Source organism: Clarias gariepinus, chromosome 24, assembly GCF_024256425.1.
Source record: "Clarias gariepinus isolate MV-2021 ecotype Netherlands chromosome 24, CGAR_prim_01v2, whole genome shotgun sequence".
Taxonomy (NCBI): Eukaryota; Metazoa; Chordata; class Actinopteri; order Siluriformes; family Clariidae; genus Clarias; species Clarias gariepinus.
In genome coordinates, this window is record NC_071123.1 from 10,238,079 (window position 1) to 10,257,935 (window position 19,857).

Here is a 19,857-nt window from a genome sequence, read left to right on the forward strand (position 1 = left end):
TGGACATTTCTAACATCTGCTAACTTTTGTTAACTTAGCAAAAATGAGTGTATGACATGAACAAACTTTCACAGCTACAGTAGCTAGCGTGGGTGTGCAAAAACCAGGCAGAGCAAAGAGCCGCTTGCCACGTTAAAACCTTTTGTTAATGTCAAAATAGGGTCTCATGTGTGCTACTAAGTACATATTGTACTCTCAAAAAAAAAATCACCAACACTCTGTACAGCAGGTGCATGTATCAAACATTTATTGAATTCACGGAATTTATGGAATTTAACAAGTGCCCTTAGACCTCCATTATGAATGGTTTACCAGTAATCTAATTTTCTTTTCTCAGCACATTGAAATTCTTGTACGCCGCAATCACACACCGGATTATTGCTTAAGTTCTCTCATTCTTCACACTTCCTGACAGGTTATACTTTCCCTCTTTCTTTGCTCCCCTCCTTCCCCCTTCCCTGTTTTTTTTTCATCCTTCAATTTGTGTCTTTTGCACATTCCCTCCCGCACTCCATCTTTCCCTCACACCCATACACACATGTACGTGTACCCGCATACCACACACAGTCTGTTTTGTGCAGTCTGTCTGCTTGGCATTGTGCACGGTGATCTATGTGTAATTGTGTCAGAGTGCAATGCGAGTTACGTTCATCGCGGCAGCCGGAGGATTATAATCATATGTTCTGATCCATAAGAAGCCATATGGAAGCTGAGCATATTTGCCCACAGAACAAAGAGCTGCAGGCTGTGCACAAACCGGCTTCAAGTGTGTATGAACGGTTGCGTGTGCGTGGATGTCAGGTTAACCTTTCTTTTTCTATTGGGTTAGGTTGAAAGTCAGACTCTACAAACAAAAAAAACAAAAGAAAATGGCTACTTATGACAGGTATTCGTTTCAAACCGATACTCCTGTTTGTGCAGAATATCAGAACAAACTTCTAAAAGTAAAAACTTCTTTTCTTTCTCTGTATAATCCACTGCTACACTGTTGTGCTTATCTCAGCATTTTACTAATGCTTTATACCATCAAGGTAAAATGTTTTCTCAGTACGCCAGATATCAATCTGAAACCTAGGCCCCCCAGGAACTCCTTTAATGGGCCAGTGTAGAAAACACCTGGAGCAAGGTCAGGACTGTACGAGGATTATGGCAAGAACTCCCAGCTGATTTCCAGTAATGTGTTAAGTGTGTTTGTGATCGATTTGACTTAAATGCCTCTCGTACATGAGGGCAAACAGAAACAATGTGAGACCGTCATGTTTTACAGTCTAAAGTCATTCATCAACTATTGACTCCAACTAGAATTTGTTACCCGTCATATAAAGTCAGGGGTGAAGTTGCAGGTGAAGTGTGTGAAATGTATCAAATCTTCAATTTCTTGCAAAATCGTTATTTGTTAAAGGTTATTTTTTAGGAAAACGTAGCATGGAAATCCTAATTTAAATAGGATTGAAGAAGATTTCAATGCGTTTTTATTATTATTATTATTATTATTATTATTATTATTATTATTACTTTATATGCCAAATCTCAGCAACCAGACCTGATACAGTAATAAATTTGGAATCAAGAGGGAGCTTATTGAACAAGGAATCTGAAATTATGCATAACACAAATCACCAAAAATGTGACTTTATATCTGATTTGATATGACTGGTCACATCCGTGCTGGCACTGTTGCCTTGCACATCCAGAATCAAAGGTTTGACTCCCGCCTCAGGTCTGTATGTGTGGAGTTTTGCATCTTTTCCCCATGCTTGGTGGGTTTCCTCCTGGTACGTTGGTTTCTGTTGGTTTAAATTGCACGTAGTGTGTCATTCCTGCGATTGATTGGTACCCTGTCCAGGGTGTACCCTGCCTTGTGCCCTGGGATAGACTTCAGGCTCCCACAGCCCTGTATATAGGATAAGCGGTATAGAAGATGAATGAATGTAGGGTCACATTTGCTGTACACTATGTAACAGTATTTGTGAGTGACAGTGAGTGTTCCATGTCCACCTTTTGTTGATTTTGTTGCCATGCAGACCTGTGACGTGCGAATAATCAAGGTCTTTGACGGTATCAAAGAAAGTATTATGACAGTCCTTCGAAATTATATGACCACCGTTTCACTACAGCCACTTAGACTTTGGAGATCAATGCACACTTCTGATATTTGCTCGGCCAGAGAAGCATATCTATTAAGGCACCTCTAAAGAGTTACTTACACACAATGATCATCTTGTCAGCAAAATTACTGACAGAAATACGACTTAGTTAAGGGTTTTAAAAGAATTCGGTCGACAATATGAAACCAAGACAAAATATGCACAGTGTAATAAAACCAAAGCAGCTAAAATATGACCGAAACACAAACACAGCACATCATTAAGACAATATTTATGCACTGAAAACTCTCCATAATTTTGCACCCCATGTGGCCCGGAAAACAAAGATATTCCTGTTTCGCTTATGCTGTGATCGTTCCATAAACACCATTCGTGTAGGTACACTGTTTGTACGTTGAGTCCTTTTCATGATGTGTGCCCAAACCCCCCACTCACCCACCCAGCATGGCGGCAGTTTCCAAACCGCTCCGAACCAGTCCGCTCGGATTGCGCTGCTTTTGTGCAGGTTAGGAAATAAAACAGAAGAAATATTTTCTTTGACAGAAACGTACCACAGAAAGCAGAAGCAGGCTGTGTGAAACAATCTGGACTTGACTATAAGGCGAAGTGACATTACAGGTCAGGTGTTGCTCTAAAGAAAAATTTTACAAGACAAAAAAACAAAAATAAATGAAGGACAGGTGAAAAGAAGAACAACAATGAAGAACATGAGAGCATCGGAGAAAAATGTACCTTTAATAAGTAACTGATTGATGATACACAGGAGCTGCAGATCAATGACGTCATGGGGATCAAAACATAGACTTCAATCAAAGTGAAACTCCTAGCATGTGGTCTGTCTTAAGAATAATGTCTTCTAAGATTCTCTGATATTAAAAGAGTAAGATTGGTTTGACAAACTCATACACAGATAGTAACTTGTGTTTCCTAAATAAAATTTTGACTGTATGTGTCACTGTATACAGTATATCTGACGTCCATGATTTGTAATGATCCATCCTCGCATTAATTCTGCTGTACATCTTCATTTCTTATATAAACCTTTAGGATTCTGTAACATGTTGTATCAATTCAACAACCCATATAGCTAAACTGATTGATTGATTGATTGATTGATTCTATTCTCCAGCATATTGGTGTAGTGCAGGGATGAGGAGGAGATAGAGGAAGAGGTGAAGGAAAAGACGTAAAAAGAAGGAAAGGAGATTTAGACCGCACCAGAGAGATGGAGGTGGGCCTCCCCCACTTCAGGGCCCCTTTCCTGTGCTCGGGTTGTTTGAGGACACAGTGAACTGGGCCACCCGATCCTGAACAGGGCCCACTGAGGGGGGGAGCGACAAGCAATTCAAATCATCAAGCAACGCTGCGGATCTTGAGAGGCTCCTCGGCATGAAGAGAGAGAGAGAGAGAGAAAAAGAGAGAAAGAGAGAGAGAAAGAGAGAGCGGAGGGAGGAGAAAAGCCGGGGTCTGGAGATATAGGATTGGACAGATCGATGAAAGGGGGCGTGGACTGGCATCTGAAGAGAAGCATAGGGATATCGAAAAAAAAAAAAAAGAGCACGGGTCTGGGGTCTAAGAGAGTCATACCTTATTACATGTGAGCAATTTATTACATGTTTATTACCCATTTGAGTAGGTGATTCTGAGTCTTATAACACAGTAATTACACACAGATGCTCTAAACATGTGCAAGAATGTAGGTGCAGTCTGTCTCTGTCTATTCTCTCTCTCTCTCTGCATCTTTGTGTGTGAATAGCGGTGGATTGAGGCTACATGAATAGGCTCACTGTGAAACTCTGGCTCTCTCTTCACACTCTCCTCGTTCACACACCGCTTCACTCGTCAGCGGCATTCCTGAGCGCTGAGGTAAGAGGGCACTACACCTCAGTGAGCCAGAACACACACACTTCCACACACACATACACACACAAAACATTTTTTATTTACTTTTTTTCAAATGGTTTTCACCAACACAGCACAGCAAACAGATGCATCATTACATATTGCGTGCACAGAGATCCGTGTGCACACCAACGCTGTCACGAATTACAAATTGGCTTTTAATTACTGCAACTATTCAAGATTCAAAGACGTTAGACCAAAACTCATGAGCCACATGTGCCAACCCCCCCACCACCACCATCACACACACACTTCAACATTGTTTGATTTATTTATTCATTCATTTATTTAATTATGTATTAACTTCTTATTCACTTTATATGTCTGAATTATTCATTTCTGTTTTAACTTGTTTATGTAAAATAACATTTTATATAGCATTCATCATATATTGAGGGAATTAAAAACGAGGTGTGACATGCAGCTGTTTTCCCACAACAGTAGATCCCAAAGAGTTTCATTTCTTTTATCTCACAAGATTTATTTAATTAATTCAATAGAGGTTTTTAAACATTAATCGTTCCTTTTAACGTTGCATGAAATGCATGAAGAAACAAAACAAGCTATTTCCTGTTTTCAGATACGCACATTACAGCGGCTTTACACAACAGTTAGCTCTGACCGAGTAATCTGATTGGACGAGAAGCATTTCAGATACAGAGTGTTCTAACAATCCTTAATTACACTAACTGTCGGTCAGCAACATGGGTGAAAAGAGGTTGGTACGTTCCGCAGTACTGGAAAGAGGAGAGAGCGGCTGCCTGCCAAAACCCACATTCAAAACCAGGCACGGAAGCGCTTTCAGTAAGAAAACATGTCTGATAACTTTACATCATCTTAAACAACTCTTTGTCTCCTTAGTAACTGCTCAGGTCGTTCCAAATTGCCTGTGTTGTGTTGTTCATGGTACAAAGCCAACCTGGAATGAAAAAAAAAGGCTGAAGCCCAAATCCTTCTTTAACCTCTGATCAAGGGCACTACTTGTTGTATGAAACAAGGGATTGTACACCCTTTCAATTAAATGCTATTGGGTATTCACCCCGGGAATATCATGCCATGCTGATATTCAGTACAACAGCACTCCCTCGTGTGTGATATTGCCTAAATAAACTGTCCATCATTTCTTAAAAATAAAAAATAACAAAGCCTATAACTTTACCAAGACCCTGAAAATTCCTCTGCCTCTGGGTCTCCCAAGGCAAAAACGTATTGACATTACAAAATACAAATACAAAAATGTATCCTTAAGATTACCCTGTGATTGAAATTACAGCTGCCCTTACTGTCAAGGCTACTGTTATTCCAACGTAACAAACATCTGCTCAGGAAATTAGCACTGATGTCAAATAAACAAGCGTAAACTGCATTGTCTTCCCCGGGAGAAAGAAGTCTAGAGCTGATGTTAATTACTTACAGTACAATTAATTAATTGATTACGTTCAATGTCACCAGGAGTTAATAAACAGAAACGGTGAGTAGAAATTACACTGTACACGACAGTAGAGTCCAGGTCTCAGAAGAGTTACAGGAAGTATAAAATGAATCCCATCGTTTAGTGTACTCTGATTTCTTCACTTAAATTTTTTGTTTCAAACACAATTATGTGTGAGGATGTGAGGATGATTAGCAAGGTCCAAAAATAGTCTGGCAAATCAGGCTGAAATAAACTTCCGATCAATATTCTTCCCATTAGAGGAAACTCTGAAGTCTAGGAAAATAAATATTAAGGCCATATTAAATATTGTTTTTCAGATTTGCTGTGACATTTGTGAGAAGTGATTCCACCATACCCACAAGCGCGTGCAGAAAAAGTACCTCCAGCATGTACGGTATACTTATAATGGACGTACTGTATATAAAGTGTGTTTAAATTGCAACATTCCTGTTTTTAAACAACTTTAAAAACGTCTTTGTTCTTTGTGAAATCTTTGTTCATTGTTTTTGCTCGTCATCCTTACAAGCTGGTTTGTTTATATTAAATCATTTAGTAAGTATCTATTTTGTTATCATGTGATGATGACTCCCAGCAGAAAGCATGTTAATGTTGGATGCTGGTTCTGGGTAACAATGTTCGTTCTTTCATGTCTGACATGTTAAATGACAATAAATCTAACCTAACCATAAAGAACAAAACACAATGTACAATGTGCTCCTCAGTATGCGGAGCATTCCGCCAGGATGCCACTGAGTCGAACGGAGAAGATACCCGTCAGACAGCCATTACGCCATTTAACGCATACCCCTTTACTCAGTCACTCGAATTCCCATCAAGATCGTGGTGTACAGTGATGAGCAGTGTGTCTTCAATGAGTCCCTTCAATGAGTGTTATTTAAAGAATGGAACGGAAACTGGAAACGATGGCAATATTGATCCCTTCTGATGGCGGAGGCCGTATAAAAATGTCACAGGACACAACTGGTGACTTGCAACTTTGTCTGCTTTTTCTTTCGATGGAAAAGTCTATTGGAACAGGCCTCGCACTGTGGAAGACTTAAAGGAAAACATTCAACGTGAAATGGTACAGGTATCCTTGATGATACTTTCAGGAACAAGGAGTGCCATTTTGAGATGTGTCTGGCAGAAAACTGGCAGAGATCACTTTTCAGAATCGCATGTAATGCAATCATTTACACATACCTCAAGCTATGTAGAGTATTCATCATAGTGCTGTATCATTATTTCAGAATATTCGGGGCCTCTTTCGAGTGAATCACATTGTATTATAGTGGCTGATTATTGACAGCTCAGGGAAAATCAGGGACAAATCATGAAACTTTAACAGGAGCTGCAATAGATTAAAAAAAAAAAATCATTTTACTCTATAAATTAGGGCGTGTGCCCTGCGATGGATTGGCACCCTGTCCAGGGTGTACCCTGCCTCGTGCCCTAAGCCTCCTGGGATAGGCCCCAGGTCCCCGTGACCCTGAAAACAGGATAAAGCGGTATAGAAGATGAGCGAGTGAGTGAGTGAGTGAGTGCTTTTAACAGGCTGTGGCAAAAGTAATGTCTCAATACAATAAATGTGAAAACTTCCCCATACATTTCTAGCGATTTTAAGTTGTTTCTTAGGATTCCCAGGTCTAGCAATAAACGAATGTAAATTTCATATGTTTATAAATTTTCCAGACTGGCATAGAAACCACAGTTCAGTGTCCGACATAATCATTTGTTAAATCTATCCAGTGCACGTCATCTTAAAGAGTGTAACCTTGCTAATGGTAATTACTTACATATATCACTTTTTACATTAGAAAACTTAAAATATAACATAATGCAAGGGGTGCTCAAGTCAAACCGGAAGACTTTACCTTTAAATGTACTGTTTAACTGTTTGTCAAGCAACTAAATAACTCTCCAGGAGTACAGTATACAGTATGAAGCAGCTTTGCAAAATGTTTGTAAAAAAAGAAAAGGACTTTTAACAAAGTGTATTTAAGACAAACTGGGAATTTTCTCCCAACCAAGGTGCTTGATCATTGAAAATCAATGGATAACTTGTCTCTTGAATCTGTCTGTTGGACCCGTGTGCACATTCATTGTCAAACATCACTTGAACATTACAAGAATTTGGCTGAGAGTTATTGCCACATCCCCGTACAGTCCTGACCTCGCTCCAAGCCATTTCCACATGTTTGGGCCACCGAAGAAGTTCCGAGGAGGCCAGTGTTTCAGATGTAAAATCCGATCATGGCTCCATTGTACAGAGGGAACTTTCTCCCTTGATGGTATCCAAGCACTAGTGAAACACTAGGATAAGTGATTTAGTGTAACAGGGGATTAGATAGAGAAATAAATGTGGGTTTTTATCTCTCATAATTGTGTTCTGTTATTCTGCACAATCAAAAGTCCCAGTTTGACTTGAACTCCTCTCGAAAATAGAAAAACATGTTAGATTTTAAACATCTGTTCAATATATAATAATATGTATTGTGAACATTCTAATAGTTGTTTACACTAATATACACAGACATTCAGAGTGCAAAAAGCACCACTTTCTCTTACGGTCCATATGTATAACCTCTCTCTTTCTCCCTCCAAACCTCTCACTCACTCATACTCTCACTCTCTTTCACACACACACACACACACACACACACACACACACACATATGCACATACTGGACGTCTCATGTGCTCATGCGGTGATGAAAACCCGATCCTTTCACTCTGAACTCACTGACCCCCCTCATGTCCAGGAGCCCATTCTGCTTTATCTGGTGCTGGCAGATTTCCTTTTCAATAAAAAGCCTGTTTGGAGCGAAACCTCCCACCTCACACTGTTACAAAGCCACGGGAAAGAGTTGCCCTTTCTCTGCGTTAGTAATCTCAGCTGTGTTAGTGAACCAACAGGTGACACGAAGAGCAACAGGTAGAGATTAATGTAATAACTTGGGCTAAATGCTTGGAGCTTTTCTATACGTATGTGGTGCTATTTAGGCCTTGTTCACACGGGCGTTAAATTTTTGGATAAACGAACGTGCTTTGAACGTCCTAGACGTTTATGTTGTGTTTTGTGGTGGCGCTTGATTGACCTTTACACCGGCGTTGGTTTGTCTCTGTCTAACGTCAGCCTGCAGCCCAAACTGTAGTTTGTGTGTTAACCTGTGGGGGCAGTGTGGGGGGAACTGGATATGAAAGCCCGCCGCTACCGGGTTCACTCTCTGACTGCACAACGTCGGATTAAAGGAAGGTTTTTTTGTGGTCTAAAATTTCCGCGCAAGTTTTTTAACAATTTTTTTTTTTTTTTGCCCTTTTCCGCATTTCCCTATGTATAGCATGTAGGATCATGGGAAATATCCGGTCCTCCGAAGCGTAAAATGAACGTGAAGAAAACGAACTAGAGGCGGTTTCCTTGCGTTCGTTGGGTTTTGAACGGCAAAAAAAAGCTGCATGCAACGTTTTTTTGATGCCGTATAAACGCGCAGCCGGACAAATGCACGTCACCAAACCCTGTGTGAACACTCTCATTGACTCCTATGTGTAGAAAACACTTTCCGCTTGATCCGCACTCACCAGAAGCTACGAACGTAAAAAAACGCTCGATTTTTCCTCAGCAACATTGAGTAAAATATAAATCATTTAAACGGTATTGTAAAGTTAAACAAGACTCAACATACAAGCAGCATCTGTGACTGAGAATCGCCACCTCACAGTATCTTCTATGATGTAACTATGACGTAACAGTATAGGGTCTGTGTATAAAAACGTGTGTGTAAGAGACTGCAGTCAGTAACGTGAGACAGGGAAGCAAATCGGCTGCTGGTCATCTCAGGGACACTGATGGTATGATAATACCGCTCTTTACTTATACGAAGGACCGATCACTTGAATCTTGATTGAGTTACTTGATATTTAATTAATTCATTATAGTGCTCATTACAAGAAAAAGAGTAACTTATGGTATGCTGTGATTGTTGTTTAAGGTTTAAATGTATTCACAAAAAATGTAATATGATGTTGTGTATTACATTTCCTTTAAAGGATTAATAGAATAGTATGTGTTAGTTAGTTGTGTTAGAAGCTTAGTTAAATAATTTTGTTGGTGTATTTGTTTAAATTTTATTTAACTGTTGTGTTTTAGAAGTAGTGATTTAACTGTTATTTATCAGGAATGGTGATGTACCTTTTTTTCTGGTTTTCATTTAAGGTTATCGACCTTGCTCTCTCTCCCTCTCACTTAGTCAAATCTATTTTGAACAATTGTTGTGTAACCTGCAAAGCTGTTAGACACAATAATTAAAAGTTATTCCAGAGTTGATTCCCGTGTCCCTGTAGTTGGCTATGGCTTTTTTCGAGTTTAAAGCAGAGGCTGATGTGCAAATTCCCAGATAAATCGACAAGTATCACTGGCTTGTTTTTGTTTTTTTAATTATCCATTCAATTCAAAATAAGTTAAGACGTAAGATGAGTAAGAGAACACATCAAGATGATTTTTGGAATTTTTGTCTGTCTGTTTGTCTGTTTGTTTGTGCACGCACCACATAAAAACTACTGAAGGAATTTAAATGGGGTTTTCACTGCTTTATTTAGCTGAGCCTGAGGTAACATATAGGCTTTGTTTCCCTGAAATCGTCCCATGGGAAGAAAAGACATGCTACTTTAAAATTTAAATAAAAACGTAAAAAAAAATCGACCTTGGAAAAATCTGATGGCACATTTCTTTTGTATGCGCTTATGAGTGTGCAACTGAAGTCTACTTAATGAACGCGGTCTCTCACCTTACATTAATTTCGCTTTAATTCCAAAATTCAGCTGATGGCCTTTTTGACATTTTTTTTTACATGCTTATGAGTGTGCAATTGACTTCCATGAGAACAGAGTCGCAAGAACATCTAGTAGCTGAATAAATCTATACATATCCTTATAAATTTGAGTGATGTAAAACATAAACTTTAAGGTAGGGAAAATGCTAATAAATGCATTAGTATTGTTATTATTTTTTCTTTTATTAAAAAAAAAAGAAAATTTATTTCAAAAGATTTCAGTTGAAATTTTAATTGGAATTTCATATCATTAGTTACAAAACTTGACAACTCTACGCAGTGTAATATTTAGTGTAGCTTAGTGTAGTGTTTCTGTAGCTCGTGTTTAGGGTTCTTACTTACCGTACTGTTTTGTTTGTACCAATCACCAACACTTGCATCCGCCTCCATTAGAATCCATTACACTTTTTTGTGATTTATATGAAACTTCTTTCAAGTAGTTATTTGGGTGACTTCTTCTCTTGTACGTCTTTTAAATTAGTCTTCATTTTATTTGAGTAAGATTTTTTTGCTACTGTACATTTTCATCTACGCAAGAAAAGAACAATCTTTTTTAGTTTTACCATAAAACAAGCCTTATTGCACCATCCAACAACATATACACAAAATAAGCTGCATAATCAGTTAGAACGTGGCCATTTTTATACATAACTTAAGCGCAACTACAAGGGAAGTGTCATCAGGTTCAAAACAGTGAGAGACTGAGAGCATGCAGCGCCAGAGTGCTTTGCCGTTAGTGTGTGTTTACACAGGCTAAAGATCTGTAATGCTTCAACCAGAGAGGGTAGAAGTGGCCAGCACTCCCCTTGCGGGCCCCGCTGGAACAGGGCGCCAAGAAACCTTACTGTGACAAGAGCACAAGCAATACAGACAGAAAGCGAGAGGAAAATTTTGCAAATAAAGATACGCAGTACTGTGCAAAAGTCTTAAGCCACGCTTCATTTCTTCATTTTAAATTTGATTATGTAGATTAACAAATACGCGGCATTGTGGCTTAGCACCATCACCTTGCACTTTCAAGGTCCGGGTTCAATTCCCGCCTTGTGTGCATAAAGTTTGCATGTTCTCCCCATGGTTGGTTTCCTCCGGGTGCTCCGATTTCTTCCAACAGTCCAAGAACATGCAGTCTGGCGTTCCCAAATTGCATAGAATGTGAATGTGTTTATGAATGTGTGCCCTGCAATGGATTGGCACCCTGTCTGGGGTGTACCCTGTATATCCTGGGATAGGCTCCAGACCCCCTGCACCCATGTATACAGGATAACACGGTATAGACCATGAGTGAGTGACTTAGATGAACTTATGTTTTAGTCTAATTGGTGTTCCCAAATTTTTCCGTAGGGTGTGAATGAGTGTGTGTATGTGTATGTGTGCCCTGTAATGGATTGGGACCCTGTCCAGGCTGTGACCCACCTTGTGCCCTAAGTCTCCTGGGATAGGTCCCTCATGACCCTGAATACAGAATAAAGCGGTATAGACAATAAGCGAGTGAGAGTGAGTGATTCATAGGTCACTGTGTGGCTTAACAAACAAAGAACGTTCCTCTGAAACTGGTCAGGTACTGAGACTGGACTGAAACTGAGAGCCAAAAAAATCCTTTAGAAGACCTGGATAACTATTCCTCAAGTCTACATTACAAACAGGAAAAGCCCAGCCCTTTTAAAGCAAAATCTGAAGAGATTTGCACCATTGCCAAATGTTACAAGCTTTATAATAGACAGACATGAAGCAACTTGAGCATAAAAGTCTATAAGGTCACTGGGGTAGTAGCACAGAGTTTTTAACCATCGTACATATGGTCACAACATCGATGGCCATTTCAAAAACAATCCAAAACTATTCAGAATCCCAAACAAAAAGGTAGCCTTTATCCATGCTTCCTTTGCTGACCTTGGTTTTTTTTTTTTTTTTTTGTATATTGGAACCTCAGCTTAGCGACCATCACGGTAAAATGTCTCTCTGTTCCATGGTCACATTTTATAACACAACATAAATTTCCGAAAATAATGAACAGCATTCTCACCATTCCATCACAAAATTGCGCTCGATATGGTAAACATAGTTCAGATTATTCTGCTGGCAAACAAAGAAAAGGGGTTCAACAATATCTGTAGGCTTTATAGGCAGGTGGATATAAGCAAAGAATTTCTACTGAGGATCTAACTCATCTAAATAGATCAGGCAGTGGCCAGGTGTCAAATTTTAGAAGAAAAAAAGAGAATGGGAAGAAGAAGGCAAAGGAGAAATACCAAACTGAGAAATGAACTTTGAGAAATGCACATGGGAACTGTTAAAGCCAGGTGATGTCAGTATCAGATAAGTAGGGGGGGAAATAATACCTAGATCGGACTCTCCTGAGGAGTAGCGGCACGTTATGAATAGATGTTTGAACTCAGATGTGGAAAGATGAGTTTCTCCCAACTGTTGCAGAACAAATAGAAAAGAGATGAGAGCCTTTGTTGTCACATATACAATAAAAAATCTTTTCCCTGAGCATCCCAGTTTACTGGTAAGCTTAGATCGGAATGGCAGAAAGCACAGAGCATCCCTGGGGGGTAAAGAGCCATGGCTTGTCGGTGCGATGCTTTAAACTCATGACCTTTTTAACCAGTGTCCCAGAGACCTGACCACTCATCCACAACTCTAGTCAATGGGGAAGCCAGCATCACTTTAAATACTTTCTAACATGAAAATGATCTGAATTTTACAGGGTGTCCTTAACCTATTTGTCCCTAACCTATAGCCCCGTTCTAACTACATATGCACAGAATTGGGTAAACACAGTCAGAAGTTGACGAGAACGCAATAGAAATTGGTAGGGATATACAGTACAGTAGTATTGTCTCCTTTGACATGGAGATGCCATGCCTTTTTTTGGACACGTTTTAAAAAAAAACCTGGTGAGGACATGATCGAAACAAGAAACAGGAATGATGTAGAATATTAACGACAGCATTGACCAGTTAAACACATAACTAGCATCTCTTTGGGACTTTAGGTACTACAGTACACGCACGACGTAGATGGGAAAGATACAGTATGGAAGCCATTGTCCATTAGGATGTCTCTTCATTGTTCTCACAATGACTTCTTCAGGCTTGACCACAGGACAGTAGGTCCATGCCACTTTGCAGAATGCCACATTAAATTCAAGATGTCAATGTCACGTTCAGAGAGATAAGTATAAATGCTAGATCCAATTCCTCATGCCATCACTTGATTAAAAAAAAAAAGCACTGCTTGTTTGTGTCATGATATTTACAGTATACCAACCCCCTGAACACAATGACATTGTAATCAGCATGGGATATGATAGATAGAGCACATGATAGATGCATTAAGAACCTGACAAAGACATTGCTAGGAAGTAGTACGAACCTGACAAATGCACATTGTTTTCCGTTTTGTTGGAAACCGAAAGTTGGGCGCAAAGTAGAGATTATAATCAGGCAAAGTGCACCTGTGTTTGTTTGCATGCACATTTTTAATAGATCAGCTGCTTAACTAGCCATTCACACCACACAGATGGCTGCTAAAATGGCTCTAATTGGTGCTTCTCTTAGTAAACATGGCTCTAAGTGTTCCAAAAGTATTCGCTCTTAAGAGCAGCTTTTTAAATTTATAACTGCCGAAAACTTGTATAATCAGTTATATCAAAAAGATTGCTTTTTTCTGTAGCATAACAGGCAAATTGGTTGTGTGATTGCAATGATATAATTTTATGCAGGTCACAATACTAGATAATTATTTTTATCAGATTGTATGGTGGCAGGTCAGCACTGTCGCCTTGCACCTCCAGGGTCCGCGTTCGCTTCCCGGCCAGGCTCGATTCCCATCTCTGTGTGCATGGATTTACTGTAGCATATTCGCCCCGTGCTTGGTGGGTTTCCTCTGGGTACTCCAGTTTTATTCCTATAGTCCAAAGATACTGTACGCAGGTTAGGCTAATCAGCATTCTCAAATTGCCCATAGTGTGTAAATGAGTGTGTGAATGTCTAAGCCTCCTGGAATAGTGTCCAGGCTCCCCGTGACCCTAAATACAGGATAAAGCGGTATAGACGATGAGTAAGTGAGTGTATGGCGGCACAGTGGCTTAGTGGGTAGCACTGTTGCCTTGAACCTTCACGGTATGGGTTCAATTCCTGCCTCTGGTTTCCTCCCACAGTCCAAAAACATTAAGGTAATTGGTGTTTCCAAATTGCCGGCAATGTGTGTGTGAATGTTGACCAGAAGTCCTACCACAGACGTGAAACTGGAACACTGTTGGCCTCCATGGTCCCTAGTTGGTCTACATACTGTAGCTTCCTAGATGGATGGATTAAATATATACAGTGGAAGCTCAGTTCATGAATGTAATTCGTTCCTAAATTCAGTTTGTGACCCAATTTGGTCATAGATTAATTCATATTTTTTGCCAAAGTATGAAGAAGCCTTAATTATACAAAAATAATAAATCACTAGATATGAAGAAAGGAAAAAAACTAAAGAAAATGCAAACACTTTGCATTCATGGACCAGTATATATATATATTTTTATTATAATAGAATAATGAATCTGCTCTGTGATGGACTGGCACCAGGTCCAGTGTATTACCCGCCTCGTGCCCGAAGTCTCTTGTCATAAAGTCCAGGCCCTTCACAACCCTGTATTCAGGATAAAGCAGTACAGATGATGAGTAAGTAATTCATTTTTTTTTAATAATAAGAATGATAAGTATTTTGTATTATTTATTCTATTGTTTAAATTATCAATTTATTTAATTCTTCTAGAACAATTGAGAATAAAATTGTGAATGTGACACCCAACAAGAGACAAAAAGCATCACTTCCGATCTTGGTCATGATCTGGATGTCCACTCACATAAAAACAAAGCATGACTCACATGAGGGCTCAGTTGTAGGACAAAAAGCACTTTTCTCTTGTCCAAATACACACACACACACACACACACACATGCACAAATACAATCTGTTCTGCGTTGTCAACCCATCACCTCAGTTTCCTCACCACAGAACTGGTGGAGTGACCCCAAGCTGTGTGAGTAATCAGCAATGTGGAACTCTCTATCGATCCATAAAATGGGTGTGAACAAGCATGAGTCACATTGGGGCTTACTCACGGGAAGCAGAGTGAATGAGTGTCTGGTGCCACTGAAAGGTGCGGTGTCTGTGTGGCTACCAGAAAAATGCCTATTTGGTATTTTAGAATCTTTTAAAAGGTTTAGCCAGAACTGAGCAATTAAAAAAGAAAAAAAGAAAAAAAAAATGCTCAATTCTCAAATAACATTATAAGATGCGGATTCCTATAATCGTATGGTTTTTATTTAATCCTTAACCGTCCAGTTTTCATGAATCTAAACCCAGTGTACCTCACATGACACTACTATTAGAATCCGCCCACCATGAGGTTCAGCATGTTGTGGTTTCTCCAATGCTTTTCTGCTTATCATGGTTAAAAAAAGAGCTAATTTGAATTAGTGTAACGTCTTAAAACAGTCTAACTAATCACTCATCAGTAAAGCATTTCCACCCATACAAGTAATGCTTACTGGATTGCCACTTGGACTGGGTTTTTTTTTGTGTGCAATTCTGTCTAGATCTCAGAAAATCAACATTTTCTAAAATACTCAAACCAATCTGTCAGGCACCAACAACCATGCCACAGGCAAAGACAGGATTCATCAAGATTTTTCTGTAACAAGCCTATATCATAGTTTTATGCATAGCACTGCTGAGACACTGATTGGCTGATTATAGATAACTGCATGAATGTCTAAGTGTACAGGTGTTTCTAATAAAGTGGACATCGAGTGTTTACAAAAATAAAAATAAACATGCACATGAATTTTCAATGTATTGTAGCTCATGGGAAAACCATGCACCTGGCAGCTCTGCATATTAAGCGATATGCATGGCACTAATTGTCACCTGGTTTTGGAAGGCAAACAAACATTTAGTGCCTTTAGAAGGTTGACATGTCAAGTGGAATATGTAATCAGCCCCTCTCAACCCTTTTCGCGTTGACTTTCTACTTTTGAGTTGTGCAGAATACAGCTGTAAACAGGCCCGGTGCACCTAATACATCTGGACTTGTATGCATTATGTGTCATATAAATGCTTAATCATGCCTGAATAGTGCTTTTTATTTCTTTAACTATGCAATTTTATTTATCATGTCGCCAAGAAGAGAATGCCTGTATAAGATACAAAAATGCAGTCAAAACTTGTGCGTACATATGTATAAAAAAAACTGAAAAAAAGCACAAAAAAAAACATAATTACCATCAGTCCAAGCATATACTGTATGTGAATAATATTGTACAGTATATAATATGAACGCAACTTATTCAGTTGTCGCATTTCTTAGACGCGCATGTCCTAGTAAGCGTATTCATTCTATTTTGTGTATATACAAATGTTTTCTAGCAGGTGTCTGTAAACACCACATATGAATAGTATACTCACTGCACTCCTAGATGTTATTACTATTCTTTCCAATTGACAGAATTTGTTGGAAAGTATTTATTTTAAGAAAGAAGCAAATCCTTTGCTAAATGATTCATAATGTCTTAAAATCTGTCTCAAAACAGTCTAAATAGTCCTATGTTTGACTTGAACAATTTTAAACTAGAAAATATTAAGATTTTTTGCCATATTTGAGATATTTTCATTTGACAATATTTCAGGGATTTTCATTTGGCCATATTTGAGATGTTTTCACTTGCTAGAATGACATTTCTGCAGTGTGTTCTGATTAAAATTTTTTAATGAGATTTTTTTTTTTTTTTTTTATCACAATAAATACATTTCTGGGTTTTTTTCTTTCACATTTTTGTATTGGCCAGGACTTAAAGAAGCCAATTAGATGTTTTCCCCCTATTGTGATCTCATATAAGAAGATCCCTTCCCCAGGTTCTTGGCCAGCTCTGCTGTTCTCTTGGACGTGCCTCATTTACACAGACACTGAAATGACACATGTGGATCATGAAAGAAATAAAGGGAGTTTAAGTTATGAAAATACATTCGCTGAACTGAGGTGGGAATCGAACCCTCAACCCTGGAGGTGCGATTCCACATGGCTAATCAATACACCACTGTGCCCCCGAATTTGTTATAAAAATTGTCAAATATGGGCTCCTTAATTGAATGTGTTTATAAGGACAATAATTACAACTTAGGAGTCCTTTCTCCCCAAGCACATTAAGAGAATGTTTAAATAATTAAATAAGTTGACTTCCTATTAGCTATTACTACAGAATAGTTTTTTTCTTATAAAGTGTGTGTGTGTGTGTGTGTGTGTGTGTGTGTGTGTGTGTGTGTGTGTGTGTGTGTGTGTGTGTGGTCAGAGGTAGCTTCTTACTCTTCCTACTACTACTGCTTTAAAATTACAGTGCACTTTCTCCAGCTGGTCAAGCCATCAATTAACTCAGATATGCTGATCTGCACCGTCAACCGCACATCCAATGGCCTCTGAGTCATGTCCTTTACACACACACACACACACACACACACACACACATCCCTGGTTCCTTGAGTCATATCTTACACATATTTTATGGCAGGCATGTACAGTGTGGAATATTTAAGCCACACACATTCTTCCTCAATGAAGCGCATCGCACACACACACACGCACGTGCACACACACACACACACACACACACACACACACACACACACACACACAATTAAAATCATTGTGTTCATGATCCTAATCACCAGACATCTCTTGATCTCTCACAACACACACACACACACACACACACACACACAATTCAAAGCATGAGCTTAATCACCACACATCTCACAACACCCATAAATAAATATTTCAAGGGGTTATTAAACTTTTCCTGAGGAACACACAGATACCGCTGATGACTCACTTAGCCCTGACACATCAAAATCTGCCCTGGCCTGGATGTGTGTGTGTGTGTGTGTGTGTGTGTGTGTGTGTGTGTGAGAGAGAGAGAGAGAGAGAGAGAGTATTTCTGGGCAGCTGATGAACCCCCAAACAGAAAACACACACACACACACACAATTATCTCAGTTCTCAGGTTCTCATCTGAATGCACGTGTCCTGACGTGTGTGAAGCTGCACAACACACGGTGTGATGTTCAAAATCTGGACGGTGTGACTTTCAAAACCTAAGCCGAGCTCCAAATTAGTGCATATTGAATACTCATCAACTGAATCCATTTTTAGCACAGACATGCTGTTTGTCACACTATTCACACTTTTTTACCGTCACGCCACCGAATTATAAATATGCTACTTCAACCGAAATACAAGAAACACTTTTTTTTTTTTTTTTTGGAAAAAACTTAAGAGATAGAAGGTAAATATTTATTCCCTTTTTTTTTTATCCTGGTCATAGTCAATCTGTGAGAACACTGGGAACAAGGCATGATTGAACCTTAGGGGTCGGGGCAGCTTAGTGGTTTAGGCATTGGACTAAGGTCCCAAGTTCAAAACCCACAACCACCAAGTTGCCACTATTCAATTCAATTCAATTTTATTTTATTTGGACAGGTATGGCGCTTTTGACAATTGTCACTGTCGCAAAGCAGCTTTACACAATCAAAAGTATTATTTACGGAATGTGAATGTGTATGAATTAAGATGGTCAGATAGTCCCTGGTGAGCAAGCCAAGGGCGACAGTGGCAAGGTAAAACTCCCTGAGATGGCAATAGGAAGAAACCTTGAGAGGAACCAGACTCAACAGGGAACCCATCCTCATTTGGGTGAAACAGAGAGCAGGAATTGATCTGCATTCATACTGTGTGTTAGGTGGCAGGCAGTTCAGCATAACAGTTGATGTTAATTGATGTCCAGGTAGTTATTGAAGACTCTGGTAGACTTGTAGAAAATTCTATCTATCTATACTCTGAACTATCGAGCAACTACAGCCAAGTCAAGTCCTCAGAGAAACAGCTGTCAACACCAGTCGAGGCCAGAACCGTCTTCATTGTAAAGTGAAACCGTCCCCAGACACCGGACGCATCCCAAAGTCTCTCTCCGAGCATCCATGTGATGAGATCTCTAACCAGAAGCGGGGCACCAGGGTGAGTCAGACAGGTCCGGAGGGCAGAGGGAGTCTGCATCAATAGTCACTGTTGGGCCCTTGAGCCAGGCCCTTAACTCTCAACTGCTCAAATGTATAATGATATTTTTTTTTAAATGTAAGTTGCTCTGGAGAAGAAAAGTCCACACAGACAGTAAAACCAGCTCAAGATTAAACCAGGCACCCTGGACTGTTGGGTGGCAACAATGTCTTTACACATGGACTTGTAGACGCTTTACACTGGGACATGTCCGCGTGCTTCCATTCAGGTTTAATGGCCTCGCACAGATCAGAAACAAGGTGTCAAAACCTGTGTTAGATCTATTAACATGGAGTAGGTGCTAACTCATGTGCCAGAGTGCTAAGTGCTAAATCATGTGCCAGACTTTTCTGGGGAGAATTAGAAAGAATCACGGTATATTCTTTTTTTTTTTTTTGGTCCCAGAGTTATGACCTCCCAGAAATCTTCACATAAGCTAAATGGTCATAGAACGAAACATTCTGATAAACTCAAATTGTC

The 19,857-nt window shown here is 39.4% G+C and overlaps 1 long non-coding RNA gene across 1 annotated transcript in view; it reads right to left on the reverse strand.

The window, feature by feature from the left end:
• Window positions 1–3,957: 3,957 nt before the first annotated feature.
• LOC128512230 (uncharacterized) overlaps window positions 3,958–19,857 on the reverse strand; it is a 67,963-nt gene continuing 52,063 nt past the window's right edge. Inside the window, exon 3 of the long non-coding RNA XR_008356271.1 lies at window positions 3,958–4,014. This is a non-coding gene — a long non-coding RNA (uncharacterized LOC128512230). The remainder of the gene's footprint in view (window positions 4,015–19,857) is intronic.